The following is a 15451-nucleotide window of genomic DNA, read 5'->3' on the forward strand; positions in this document are numbered from 1 at the left end:
AGCTATCCAAAAATATAAATAGTACAAAGCCTGAGAGAGAAGAAAAAAAGGAATAACTATAGGTATCAAGATAAGTAAATGGCAGTCTTTGGGCCTTTATAACAAAGTTGGAAATGCCTACTTTTCAACTAGAATTATACTTTTTCATTTGAGATTTTTCATACTATAGCCAATAAACTTTGATAGGATTTTTCTTTAGACAGCATATTTTCCCTTTGGACTTTTTTCCCCTAGAGAAATTATCCAATTTTCTCCTTCTCATCATGAAAATAATGAAATTTTCATTTTTTTTAAACTTTACCTATTTAACTTTTCTGATAACTCAGCTAAAAATCATTTTATTGCATAAAAATATGTATTCTAGCTTTCTTTCCCTTGAGTAACAATAGAGAATAATCATTATTAATTTGAAGAAGAAATAAAGATAAAAGGAACACATATATTAAAATGATTTTGAATAATTATGAACTATGAGTGAAGTTAACTCTAAGTCTATCAAAAATTATGGTATTGGAAGGAGACTGACTTGGAGTTGTGAACACACAATACAATATACAGACAATGTATTATAGAATTGTATATTTGAAAACTATATACTTTTTTCATGTTAAGTTTTTAATGAAAGTTGTAGATAATATTACTTTATTCCTGCATCTTCTTATTTGGTTCTTCCTTATATTTTCCCTTTTCCTTTCCTACTTGGTAAGATTTGGCTTTATGTTCAAGGATCTTTTTGTGGATTTTGTCCAGCTTTCGTCTAGTGATAACCACCTTACTAGGGTGAATGCCCACATGAACAGTTGTGCCATTAGCTTTCTCCCATTGCACTCATTCAGTGTAAATGACACATTTCTTCCTGTAAACCTGGACTACTTTGCCAATTTGCTGCCCTTTCAAATGTCCTCAAACAGCCTGAGTTTCACCGTCCTTTCGGATGGGCATGGATTGAACATTGTACTTCTGTCCCAGCTCTTTGGGAAAAGAAGACATAATCTTCCTGTGAATGTGGGAAAGTGTATTGAAATGCCTTTTATGGTTCTTGCTCCAGTCAGAAGTCACAAAGGAACTGAACTTCATTTTGACCGCTGGTGCTTCTTCGATGGCCACCCTTATATAATTTTATTAACCAATGTTACCCCAATAAACTCAACAAAAAAATTAAAAAATAATAAATTCCAAAGCTGCAGTTATTGTAATCACATGATGAATGTATAAAATGTTATACATTTAAATATTCAATGTGCATATTCACAGGCACAGACATTTCAGATTATACAGGCAGAATTCCCATGTTAATTTGAATGTTGGCAAAGCTTATCATTAGTATCTTCTCTACCTTCTGCTCTCTTTTTTTTGGAATTATCATTCTTTTTAGCTATCTCCATTATCTCTATATTTTCAGGGCCTTCTGAAAATATAGAGATAATGTATAAGAATTCCAATAATAATATGCCCTCTAACTAAAGCCTTTGTGGGTGCAAAAGGTTAAAGCTTAATTTTGGCTGGCCCCAATGAGGAGGAATGCATTTGATGTAAATGGAGACTTCAAGTCACAAGGTATATGTATTTTGCTCATAGAGATTTATTAAACCAGTGGTCAGCAAACTCATTAGTCAACAGAGCCAAATGTTAGCAGTACAATGATTGAATTTTCTTTTGAGAGCTAAATTTTTAAAACTTAAACTTTTCCTAACACCACTTCTTTAAAATAGACTTGCCCAGGCAGTGGTATTTTGTGGAAGAGCCACACTCAAGGGGCCAAAGAGCCGCATGTGGCTTGTGAGCTGCAGTTTGCCGACCACTGTATTAAACTATCAGTTACTAAATCAGATAGCCTTTCTGTTTCTCACACTTTTTCTAGAACTCCAGTCTCTTCTGCATTTTCTTTATGTGAAAATGGACTTCTTTTACTTTTCTAAATGTACCAGATACATGGTGACTCTATGTAGCCTTTCAGCTCTAGAACCTTCCAATCTCTGAGTACAGTTGAGATATATACAATGTATTTCTTAAGAAAGAATTTTTATGGTTGTTGGTTACACAATGTTTGCCTAGTTTGGAGTCAAGTACTATGGGACCAATCAGACATGTCTAGAGCATGATATCCTATGGTTATGTTACCCCTGTCTCTTTCTGTATAATATAACAAGACCCTGTAGAAGTATTAGGAATATGACTAGCAAAGAAGTAGATGCTTTTAAGATTAGTGATTTGGTAGCCCTTAAATTGTACATATTATTTTATATATGTCAGTGTATATCCTAATAAAAACATTTATAATATTTGGGGGGGGGAGGCTTGCCTTCCTTTAAGCCAGCTCAGTCCATTTCCTGATCTCAGTTCCATTTATGTCCATTAAAAATGATTGCCTATGACCTTCCTTGCTTTGTTCCCAATTCTCTTTATGTTGTGTTTTCCTTTTGTATGCTTTCTGGCTCTTACATTTGTCATATTAATATCAGTGCAGTTGACCAGCAGTGTAATCTCAAGATTTCTTGGCCATATCCTCAGCACTTTCCTGGAACCTACCCATTTTCTAGGTGCCTCAGGTAAAGTAACTAGTCTTAGCTCAGTCCTGCAACCCAAATTCTAGAACTAGTTACTTGGCAAGAATCTTGCCTGTTCAGTGTTGTTTGGACATTTAGCTGTCATGTGTGATGTCCTAATTGTTTCCCAAGAAGTGTTAAAGCCTTTCACAAGCAGAAGCAGAAGTTTCTCGTAACTCTGTTGATGATGTCTAAAAGGTAGGAAATATTGTTTTCATATTTATTTTTTGGCACATATAATGAAAGCCAAACCAGTACTTAGACAGGTAGAAAGCAAATGGGACTATTAAGGTGAAAAATTTAGGTCAGAAAAATCATCTGGTTGGAAGGACATCTTAAGTAGAAGGACACATTTTCAGGCTAATGACATCACCTACTTGCACACAAAAATTCCTCATGTTCAGATTTTTGACATTTTGTCTCGGATAACTTTGACACCTGCATGAGACTCTTGTTTGAGATGCAGAGAAATCGCTTTCAGAATGCTTGCAGGCTTCTTGATAAATTCACGATTGGTCTTTCTATCCAAGGAGGGCTTCATAATAAATCTGAGCCTCTTAGCAGCAACATCAAAGCGCAGATTCTCTTCATCTCCTGCCCAAGATCTATGCCCTGACACAGGATATTGTGTCACCTGTTAATCCTAGCACACTGAGCAGTTATTCAGTTTGTATGGCAGCCTGTATGAATCATTTGATTAGCCTTCAAAGTCAGAGTTATGAGCAAAATAGCTTAAGGAAATTTCAGTCTTCAGCCATCCTGCATAAAATGCCTTGAACCAGATTTAAAAAGAAAATTGTGGTTCTGATATTTCCAATGGTTGTAACAAATAAGAAAAAAAGAAAACTATGCAATAGGAACTGTATATGGCCAAGAAAGCCTAAAATATTTACTAGCTGGTCCTTTACAAATGTTTGCCAAACCCTATTAGAGATGTATCTAACCAAAGTGATTGGGGAAAGTTAAATAATTACACAAAATAAATATAAACATTTTCAAAATTCCCATACCTCCAAAATTATTCTTCTTTTCTCTTAGAGGTGTAACATACACTGAGTGCCAGATGATTATGCCTTCAGAGATCATAATAATATGGCCACTCAGTGTATATCCTATATAATAAAAGGCTAACCTGCAAATTGTTCTCTCAACCAGGAGTTGGACCAGCAGGCAGGCTGGCCAACCGCCCATGTCCCCTTCCCCTGGCCAGTATGGCTGGGCCTCACCCATGCACAAATTCATGCACCGGGTCTCTAATATATATATACACTGAGTGGTCAGATTATTATGCATTCAGAGATCATAATAATCTGGCCACTCAGTGTATATTGTTGTTTGCTGCCCACATTCCCATTCCCGATTAAAGATCTTACTTCCCAGCAACAGGGAGAATCGGCTGCTTATGTCTCGGGATTGGATTCCTTTCTAGCAACTGCTCTCAGCAAAGGTAGCAGCCTCACTCAAGTCAAAGCCCCTTCCCAGGAGTAATAAGAATCTAATGGCTGGTAGCTATGGGAACTAAGCTTGATACCCTATCCTGATCATGGAAACTCTAAGGGTACTCTGAGTTCAATTTCTCCTTGAGAATTTTATTGCTGCAGTATCACATTTCATTACCTTGGCTCAGTTTGTTTTCCTCCACTTCCCACAAGTTTTGTTTCTGAGAACCCTCTACCTAAAAAAATTCTACTTGAAAAGATCACCTGTTTCCTGGGAAACCCACGTAAGACTGTAGGTGTCAATAGTATTCCAAGGAATTTGACTCTGAAATGGGATTTTGGAGCTAGGTTACATACCTTACAGTCCATGAGGGTTATAACAGTGATAATGGATGTAATTCTTGGTTTGCTGTAGTGGTGCAACTAGAGACATTTTTCTGGGGTTGAACTGTGTTGGAATAGCTGTGTAAGGAAATGCATTGGTTGATTCAATATCACAGATGTTTGAAAGGGTTGGGAAAATCAAGGCCATATGTGGACCCAAGAATGTAGATTTTCATAACCAGTGCTAATCTGCCTACATCTGTTGAATGTCCAAATGACAGTGACAGAGATAAGCACTAAGTTCCAGCAGGATGCCTCCCTTGGGCAGTCAATCAGTTACATGTAGGCAAGTTAATTACATCAGAAATGTTCTGCCCTGGAAAGATCAGCCATTTATCTTGATTGGCAATAACTCATATTCTGAGTATGAGTTTTCTTTTTGTCTTCAGATTCTCAGTGTTTATAGTGTCTTTATTTAACATGTGACTATATTAGATCAGAGCAAGGAAAACACCCCCTTTTTTTTTTTAATTTAACTTACTGGTGTGACATTGGCTCACAAAACCATACAAATTTCAAGTATGTATATAACTCAATAAAACATCATCTGCCACTGCAGCATGTGCCTATCACCCCAGGCAAAGTACCTTTCTGTCTCCATTTCCCCCTTCTTTGCCCAAATCCATCCAGCCCCCAGCCACCTTTTCCTCTGGCTATCACCATGCTATTTTGTGTGTCTATGTAATTTGTGTGAATGTATTTTGGCTAATCCCTTCACCTTTCATTCAGTCCCCTCTACCCAATCCTCTGTGACTGTTCCATGTATCTATGCCTCTGTTTTTGTCTTGTTCATCAGTTTATTTTGTTTATTAGATTTCGCACATAAGTGAGATCATGTAGTATTTTTCTTTCTTTCTCTTATTTCATTTAGCTTGATAATCTCTAGGTCCATCCATGTTGTCATAAAAGATAAGATTTCCTTTTTTTATTGTGTATGGTGTAAGTTGGTCTATTTTCACTTTTTTTGCGTGTACCTGTCCAATTTTCTCAACACTGCTTATTGAAGAAACTGTCTTTACTCCATTGTATGTTCTTGCCTCCTTTTTCAAATATTGATTGACCTTAAAGGTGTGGTGTGATTTCTGGGCTTTGTTCTGTTCCACTGATCTATTGCCTATTCTTATCTAGTAGCAGGCTGTTTGGATTATAATAGCTTTGTAGTATAGTTTGATATTAGGTATTGTGATCCCTCCAACTTTGATCTTTCTCAAGATTTCTGAGACTATTCAGGGCCTTTTATGATTCCAATTAAAGTTTTGGAATACTTGTTCTATGCCATTGATATTGCAATTGGAATTGTGTTGAATCTATAAATTGCTTTGGGTAACATGGACATTTTAATTATGTTAATTCTTCCAATCCATGAACTTGGTAGATACTTCCATTTATCTATATCTTTCTCAATTTCTTTCTTCAATTTCTTTTAAGGAACCCATTTTAAAGAAATAGAAATGAGCTGGGTGCATTATTAGATACCACATCTCCCAGAAGCTGCTCACTTGATATAGTAATGGAATGGCTTTATTATGGTTTAGCTGAGGTGACAATTTGGAAATGACTTTATCCAGGGATGGGACATAATTTCCTGAGATTTAGTACACATTCTCAAAGACTTAAAACATATATTGTACTACAGCAGGTAGAATACCTGGGCCTAAAAGCTAAGGGTGAAAAGAGGAGTGGCCTTGCGTACCATCAGTTCCAATGGCCCACTGAGGAATGTGTGCCTCCAAAATCTGCAACATTGGACTGAGCCTGTCTAGGTATCCTAGTTCCCAGAGTGGGAATTCTTCCACAAGTGAACATAGCCAGTGTTTCATTGAACTTTATACTCCGGCTGTCTCCAGTCACTTTAAAGTATTAGGGCCAAGATACCGGGAGATACCAAAATGAGTTGCAGTCCTGCCAGGGGTTATTGGCCCTGTTCATTTTCCAATGCTTTGCACAATAAGATAGGGAAACACATGTTTGGCCCACAGGGGTTGGACTAGATAGAATGCTTCTTGGCACTTTGGTGATGATAAATGGACAAATATAGGAGTCAGTTTGAGAATAGTGTGGTGACTAAGGGGCTCATATATCTCAGAGATGGTACAGTAGGCAAAATTATAACCTCCAAGATCATATACACCCTAATCCTTGTGATGTGAATATCATGAAATGCCACCATCTTGAAAAGATTGTCTTACAGGGCAAAAGGGACTTGGGATATAATTAGGGTTTCTAATGGGTTGAATTTAAGATAGGAATATAATCCTGGACTACTTTGGAGGGTCTACTGCAATCACATGAATCCTTAAAAGTAGAAAAGAAAATAAGTAAATCAGAATTTGAAACCCCACTTAGGACAGCTGAGAGAACAAGCATCTTAATGCAAACACAGCTAGTTATTAGTTCGAAGACCTTGGGCATGTCACTGAAACACTCTGAGCATGGTTCCTCTTCTGCAAAATACAGAATATGATATCTGGTTTTTATTTAGAAATAAACTAAGCACTATAATTCATGAAAGGGGTGTATACAAGGTACTCAATAAATATTAAATTATTGAGTGCTATTATATGTAAAAACCTATAATAAACAATGCAGGGATGCATAAAAATGTATAAGGTTTACCTTTTACAGAACTCAAAATCTAATCAGGGATATGTGACGTATCTTATAGATATCTTGTATATACACACAGATATGACATTTTAGAATAGTCTTCTAGGTCTTTGCAAATCTTATCTATATTTGAAATCAATATTGGAATTAGGTCCAATATTGAAACCTTATAGTAATTCTTTTTTATTAGCATTCCTTTGCTTCCTATATTTGGTTTTCTTAGCTCCAAAATTTGATGATTTCAAAACCTGTGCCCGGTCTCCTCGGCATTGCATTCAAAGCCTTCACTGTAGGGGAAGTGTGTATAATGAATAGATCGAGGTAGGGATGTTTGTCTTCCCAGCATGCTATTCTGTGCAGCTGCTCCTCTATAGCACTTCACTCCCAAACAGATAATTTCCCCCTATGGGGACTGTTTCCAGAATGAGCCAAACAGAGAGTCAGACAAATGAACCCACTGGAGATGGATAGGAAATGAAAGTGATTGGAAGGGGAACCATCCCAGAAGCCCTGGGTCATGTTTACCAGCAGGTAAGGGAAGGGCCTTGTTGAATTCCAGGCACATGTGTTGGCATGAGCGCCCTTGGGAGCTGGGACACCGGGTCCTCCCAGAGCAGCATAATTAGGAGGCCCCCTGGGCTACAAGTTGATGTCTCCCTGTGAATGCACATGGACTCGTGTTCGGCCACTCTTAGGTCTCATTTCCTTACTTTCCTAGGGAGTCCATGTTGCTATGGGTCTAGGCCAGACGTTATTGCTGCAGCAAAGACTCTATTCATGGTTTTGGTTTCTACAGACAACCATGTATTATAGATCATGGTAGTGAGGCTGCCTGCAAATTCTCTGCTTGGCTTTGGCTCTGAAAGAATGTCAATATTCAGGCACAAAAACTGAAGTCAGAACACACAACAGACATCATGAGGATTTTGTAAACATCTCCCTTAGCAGGGAGAAAGTGACTTGACAGTTAATGACTATAAATAAACTATGATAAGAGTTGTCTGTGGCCCAGCTAGGAGAGACACTTTTATTTTAGCAGTGGATTTAGCTAAGAGCTATACAGGGTTCTTGTTCATGATTTTTCATACTGGGCAATTAGGTCTTATTATTATATGAGTTTTCTAAGCAGTATATCAAATTCCAAAAAAGATTGTGTTGAGCCATGACTGGTCTGGCTTGATGGATGGAGCATCAACCTGCGGACTGAAGGGTCACAGGTTCAATTCCAGTCAAGGGCATGTGCTTGGATGGGGCACATCCCCAGTGGAAGGTGTGAAAAAGGCAGTTGATTGATGTTTCTCTCCCATCAATGTTTCTACTCTCTATCCCTCTCCCTTGCTCTCTGTAAAAAATCAATTATATATATATATATATATATATATATATATATATATATATATATATATGTTTTGTTTGTTTTTTTTAAAGATTATGTTGAGATGTTGACTAGAATTTCTCTAACTATGTAGATTCATTTGGAGGTAAATTACATCTTCAAGTTTTTGGGACCTACAGTACATGAACATGTATATCTCTCTATATAAGTTTTTTTTATTTTTTTAACTTTATTTTTTGTTAATCCTTACCTGAGTATATTTTTTCATTGATTTTTAGGGAGACTGGAAGAGAGAGGGAAAGATAGAAACATCTATGTGAGAGAAACGTATCAACTGGTTGCCTTTTGTAGTGCCCTGACCAGGGCCCAGGCCAGGGAGAAGCCCACAACCACCCTATCTAATAAAAGAGTAATATGCAGATTGACCATCACTCCAATACACAAGATGGTTGCCCCCATGTGGCCAAAGATCCTGCTCCTATGTAGATACAAGATAGCCACCACAAGATGGGCAATAGTGGAGGGCAGTTGGGAGGTACCAGGCCTGCAAAGGAGGGCAGTTGGGGATGATCAACAATGCAGGGGAGGGCAGTTAGGGGTGACCAGGCTGGCAGAGGAGGGAAGTTTGGGGCAAACAGGCTGGCAGGGGAACAGTTAGACATCAATTAGGCTGGCATGGGAGTGGTTAGGGGGTGATCAGGCTGGCAGGCAGAAGTGGTTAGGGGCAATCAGGAAGGCAGGCAGGTGAGCAGTTGGATTGTGAGAGGGATATCTCAGATTGGCAAGGGTGCATGCTGGCCTGAGGGACACCACAACTCCCCCCTAGTTTCTATAATAAACTAGAGGCCTGGTGTACAGGCTTGACTGAAACCTACTCTCCCAACATCCCCCGAGGTGTCCCAGATTTTGAGAGGGTGGTTCTTGGATGACACAACCCAGAATCATGTTCCCTCCTCTCTGGTTCAGCTGCCAAGTCACTGTAACTCCACAGCTCCTGCATTGAGTGTCTTCCCCCTGGTGGTCATTGTGTGTCATAGCTACCAACTGTTCGTATGGTTGCTTAGGCTTTTATATATATAGACTAGAGGCCCCATGCACAAAATGTATGCAAGGGGTTCAGCCCTCGCAGCCTTGGCCAGCCCTTGCAGCCACTCACAGCCTCAACTGGCCCTCACAATCATGGTTTCATCCAGAAGGTGGTTTGGCTGTTCAGTCTAATTATCATATTAGCTCTTTATTATATAGGACTAGGGACCCAGTGCATAAATTTGTGCACTTTGAAAGGAACTGTGGGCCAAGAGGCTGTGGTGGGCACAGGGGTGGGTCTCAGCCCATCCTCTGTGCCCCTATCCCGCCCCTCCTGCCACTGCCCTCAGTCCCCTGTCTGCCAACAGCTCTGCTACCACTGCCGCTGCTCCCATGCGCTGATGGTGCTGGCCCTTTTTGCACCTGCTGACAGTGCAGAGCAATTTGAGCCAATGCCAGCAATAGATGTTAGTGGGACGGGTTCAGTCAGCAGGTGTGAGTGGTGGCTTTTTCCCTGATTGCCCCTCAAGAGCAGGGGGAGGTAGAGAAGCTCTCAGGTTGACCAGGGTTGGCAGTCACTGCTTGCACCTGCTGCCAGCACCTGGCACCAATCTCAATTGCTCAACACCAGCAACGAGTGCAAGCAGGGCCAGCACTGGCATCAGGTGTGAGTGTGGGGTGAAACCACAGTGCATGGGAGCAAAGAATTTTCAGTAAGCACCAAGGACTTGCCTCAATAACAGCAACCAGTTCCCCCCCCTTGGTCTGGCACCCCCACTCACCTGCTCCACTATCCCGCCTCAGCTTATACCTACCATGTTTTGTGCTCTGCCTCCTGATGCTAATGCCCACCATGTTCTATGCATGCCCCCTGGTGGTCAACACACATCATAGTGACTGGTTGTTCATTTATTTGGGTGTTCTGCTCTTTGATCTATTTGCATATTAGGGTTTTATATATATAGATGGTATGTTTTAGTCTGTTTTTAGAGATGCTATTAATTTTGGTTACAGCAACCTTGCAGAGCTCTCTTTTTATATGCAATTATTTGCTCAATCTCTTTGCTTTTCTGTATAGATAATCATATCATCTTCACAATTTCTTTTCTCCCCAAATCGTAATATATATATATTTGTCTTGTCTTGATTCACCAGCTAAGAGCTTCAGTCCAAAATTGCTTAGTCATTGATAATGTCTTCTTACTGATTCTAAAGGAAATGCCTTCAATATTTTACTATTCAATGTTTGTTTGAGGTAAATTTCCTAAAACAGCTTTTAACAGGTTAAGATTTTCTCTTTTTATATTTACTTTAGAGTTTTATTATAAATACATTAATTAACACTTAATGTTGAATTTATTACATCAGAATTTCATTCTAATAAAATATACTGCATTGTTTCCTTTTTTCCAGATTAAATAATGTGATTGGAAGTTGGGGGCCAGGCAGAGAGTCCAATGCAAAAGGAAGGACTTCCTGGGTGCCCAGGCCTTGCCAACCTTTTATTAGATTTTGGATACACATATTGCCCTTAGTCAGGCAGGCAATTCCTGTAACAGACAGATTATTTTAGAGGTCAGTAAATATTAGTAAAGATTTACTTTGAGGCTTTTTGGTCAGGGAATTGCTTGAGCCACCATTGTCTCAACTAAAAATCGGTGCACAGCTTTGGCCCTTGTCAGAGCTCAAGGTTCACCAGCATTCTGGGCTCCTTGTTTATACTTTTATGATAGTGAAGACAATGGGTAGCTTCCAACAAAGTAAGATGTAGCTTTTTCTATGTATAAATTATTTTTATAACTGGCCTTTGCATTACCCTGTGATTAATTTCCTAGAAATACATCCAGTTGCATATGATAGTTTTTTTTTTCTTTTTAGAGAGTGATATCCCAAATGGTTATGACAACAGATTATTTCTTCTGTAAAGCCAATACACATTTGTTTTATACTTATAAATCTTTAAGCGTGGTTAAAACACATGTATACCCTGCAAGTTTTGGCTAACCATATTGCTTACAAGAGATAACAATTCAAAAGTCAGAATTTTTTTTTAATATATTTTATTGATTTTTTTTTGCCCCCCTCCTTCTCTCCCCACATCCCCTCCCTCCCCAGAGTTTTGTTTCCATTGGTTGTACTTATATGCATGTATAAAAGTCCTTTGGTTGATCTATTATCTCTCCCAGATCTTCCTCCCCTCCCCGCTGTAATTTGACAGTCTACTTGTTGATATACTGTCTCTATATCTATCTTTCGGTTCATCAGTTTATAATGTTCTTTATCATCCACAAATGAGTGAGGTCATGTGGTGTTTCTCTTTCATTGATTGGCTTCTTTCACTCAGCATGATGTTCTCCAATTCCATCCAGGTTGCTGCAAATGATGAGAATTCCTTCTTTTTTATGGCAGCATAGTATTCCATTGTGTAGATGTACCATAGTTTTTGGATCCAATCATCTGCTGACGGGCACCAGAATTTTAAGTTAAGCTGCATTGCCCTATTATTTTCAAATTCATGATAATTTGATAAATTTGAACATGTGTCTTCAGATATTCAGAATACCACTTTTGCTAAAATGGTACGAAGCAATGGAGAACAAGTTAGAGTGTAGAAACTTCACTGTGTTGTTTTAATGTTGCCATCATGTAGCAGTAGATTAACGAAATGGTTTCTTCAGTAAACTCGGGTAACACGCAACTTTTTGTAAACTATTCACAACATACTTAGTCCACAAATAAGTAACTCTCAGTTCCACTTATAAATGAAAACTCATGGTTCACATGAACTCACAGATCCACCTGACCCTCTTCACCAAGATGTGTCTTTAACTCCATTGATTTGAAAATGCAGTGAGTAAAAATGAATCATAAAGGCTTCCCAGGGACATATGATTGCTACAGAGTGCCCTAGGCTACACCCAGCCGAAGATAAACTCAATAGATTTAATGCTTCAGCAACCCTTGCCAAAGATCACCGAGTTATTTGTCATTTTGAGGTTAGGCAGTTTTCATACAAATATGACATTTACTTTGCCTTAGACTTTGCTTATGATACCAGATAAAAGTAAAATTGGGAGATTACGGAGTTGTCAAAGGGCAACGAAAACAATTGAAGTGATCGTTTTCTATCAAGTGGGTTTTGATGAGACATCTTTGACAACGGCCACTCCCCTTCCAAACTCTAATCTTTTGAAACCAAGAAGCCATGGGCCGGTGTCATTCAGAAGTTTCACCAGGCTCCTGGAATAAAGTCTCCCCTGAGCGAGACATTCAAGTGCAGGCCACATAATGGTAATTTCACAGCAAGATGCTGCACGCTCTGAGTGATGTTGCCATTGGTTGCCGTTGGCAGCTCTTCTACCCAGTGGCTACAATTTCACTGATCAGTCATTTTAAATGAGCTTCACCACTGTCATGCATTTAATAATTCATTTGGCAGGTGCGAAGCACACAGATACTTAAGAAATCCCAGAATTTTGGGAGAATTAAAAAATTCACTGATTGTTTATTTGTTTCTGGATGGTGACATTTAATTTGGAGACTGAAGAGGATTTACTAGTTCCAAACTGATTACACTACAAAGATTTTTATTGTTTCATTTTTCTTCTTTTCTTTTTTTTTGGGGGAGGTCTGGTGGGGGGATTGAGCCCACAACCTGAGCATGTCCCCTGACAGAATCAAATTGTGACTTCCTGGTTCATAGGTGGAGACTCAACCATTGATCCACACTGGGCTGGGCTATCCATTCCTTTTATTGTGGTTTTTTTTTTTTTTTTCATTTCTTTTAAATTAGGCTGTTTTTGAGATCCCCAAGTACTGGGATTGTGTTTGTTTGTTTTTCTTTTTTAAAATGTATTTCTTTATTGATTTCAGAAAGGAGGGGAGAAGGAGAGAGGGATAGAAACGTCAATAATGAGCTAGAATTATCGATCGGCTGCCTCCTGCATGCCACCCTCTGGGGATCAATCTCACAACCCAGGCATGTGCCCTTGGTTGGAATCAAACCTGGGACCCTTTAGTCTGCAGGAGGACACTCTATCCACTGAGCCAAGCCAGCTAGGGCAAGATAGTGTTTCATTTATCATTTTATCCCCATTGCACTTTCTGTCACCAGAGAAATGGGTTTTTGTTTGGTTGGTTGGTTGATTTTTCTTTGTTTGTTTTTTAGTAAAAGAATGTGTTCATGAATTATTTTCCTGAAAAGGGGGCTTTGACTCTTAACTTCTTAGATATGGGTCTATGAAGATTGCTCCACATTTTCTGACACTAGAGACTTCTATTAGTACCAATTTAATAAATTTGGTAGTATAATGTAAAAAGATAATTTTGGGCCTCTTACCAAAGCCCAGGGATCTACTGGATCAGAAATTATTGCTCCCAATGCATGCTGATAATATAACTTGTGTTGTACAAGAAGTGTCTTCTTTGAGGCCCAAACGTTCACTGGTGTAGTGAGGGACCAATACACAGTGTGTTTGCTTTGATCTGTAGTGCCTGTGAATCATTTTGTTTTAACCTCCCAGTGATCAAGCTCAACAGAAAAACTGAGGTCATTAGAGGAGCTTCTTTGATCTTAAACAGAATTTTTTATTTGTTTTTCTTGAGGGGAGGTTTGAATTCAGAAATGGGGAGGAAAGAAGGACAGATGGTTAGTGTTGAAGGGAGTTCAAAGGAGTAAAGGAAGACGTTAGTAGAACAGGGTAAAATAATGACGCAGGAGCATTTGTGTCCAGCCAGTGTTTCGTATCTCCTCTCTGTTTTCTATCAGACTCAGTGCTGCCCTTTTAATTCCCTTGATACCTAAGGAAGTCATGACTTTCCTTTTATTTTCCTATTTAAGCTTGTCTTCAGGACATAGTAAAGTAACTCCAAAGATAGTTTCATGTTAATTGAGGAGAAACTTAGGATGGATGAAGAAATAAAATGCTCCATATGATGTTTCAGACAACTGTGAAGTAGGTGGGGGGGATTTTCATAAACATGAAGAGAGGCCTGACCTAGGCACTGGTAACATGAGACACCATAGACAGTCTCCTGGCGGTGATGCTATGTTTGCTGTAGAGCCCACCAGCTATTTTCCATAAGCTCACTGGACTCCTAAGAGTTGGAAGCAGTAGTAGTTTATTCATGGGATTTCCTTGACCTGCATAGTGAAGATTATCCAAAAATGCTTACATCTCTGAAGTCAGGTACTTTCATAAGGTAGCACTCATTTAGTAATTTGGATCGTATAAAGTCAAAATTGATCCTGATCGTCTCAGTGGACTCTTTTCTCTGATGCTCCCCCATTTTCTATGTCCAATGGCACTTTGCAGATATCCTACTTCATGAAGTACTTCATGCTTAAATGTCCTCAGTTTTCTTGATACCTAAACCATTAAGTTTTTATGTTTTTTGAGGATAGGGGTCATATTATTATCATACAATATGATATGATACAGACTGACACATAGGAGCTGCTCAGTAAATGTTTGAGCAAGTTGGTGAAATGAGCCCTTTCCATGGGCGAGGTATTACCCTCAGGGAAAACTGTGTGTGTGGGGGGGGAAGCTAAAACTCTGTTAGCACATATATAACTGCATCTTTGGACAAGCATGATGTATCAAGGGCTAGACTTGCAAAGCAATTTTTTTTTTTTTTGAGACTTGTAAAATTCTCTCTGATGGGCGATTTTTTCCTCTTCTCTATTAAATTCAAGTCACTTAAAAGTGAGATATTATTCTACAGTCAGTAAATAAAATGTTCATTCTTGTAGTCAAACTTTAAACTTTTTGTCTATTGATATGAAAAATGTGGTAGAAATTAAGAACATGCTCAAAAAATGATAGGAATGTATCAGAAAGACATAGAGAAGCCATCTTGAAATGGTTTACATTAGCCAAATCTAGTACAATTTGAGCATCAAAACAAATGACAATATTATAATGCAACACACTGAATAAAATTATAATATGCAAGTTCACTGGATATATAATAAATTAATAAGTAAATAAGGGGAAAATAAAGCTATTTAGAATGCAATGTTAACCAATAAGCAACATCTGTCTGACAGGCTTAATACCCATGCACTAATTCAGTGACAGCAAATGTGTTGTATGTTATGAGTGGATAAC

At 38.7% G+C, this 15451-nt stretch overlaps 1 pseudogene; it reads right to left on the reverse strand.

Moving 5' to 3' along the window:
• Positions 1–607: 607 nt before the first annotated feature.
• LOC118718966 lies at positions 608–1099 on the reverse strand (annotated as a pseudogene).
• Between the last annotated feature and the right edge of the window lie 14352 nt (positions 1100–15451).

Source organism: Pipistrellus kuhlii, unplaced genomic scaffold, assembly GCF_014108245.1.
Source record: "Pipistrellus kuhlii isolate mPipKuh1 unplaced genomic scaffold, mPipKuh1.p scaffold_m20_p_15, whole genome shotgun sequence".
NCBI classification, from domain to species: domain Eukaryota; kingdom Metazoa; phylum Chordata; class Mammalia; order Chiroptera; family Vespertilionidae; genus Pipistrellus; species Pipistrellus kuhlii.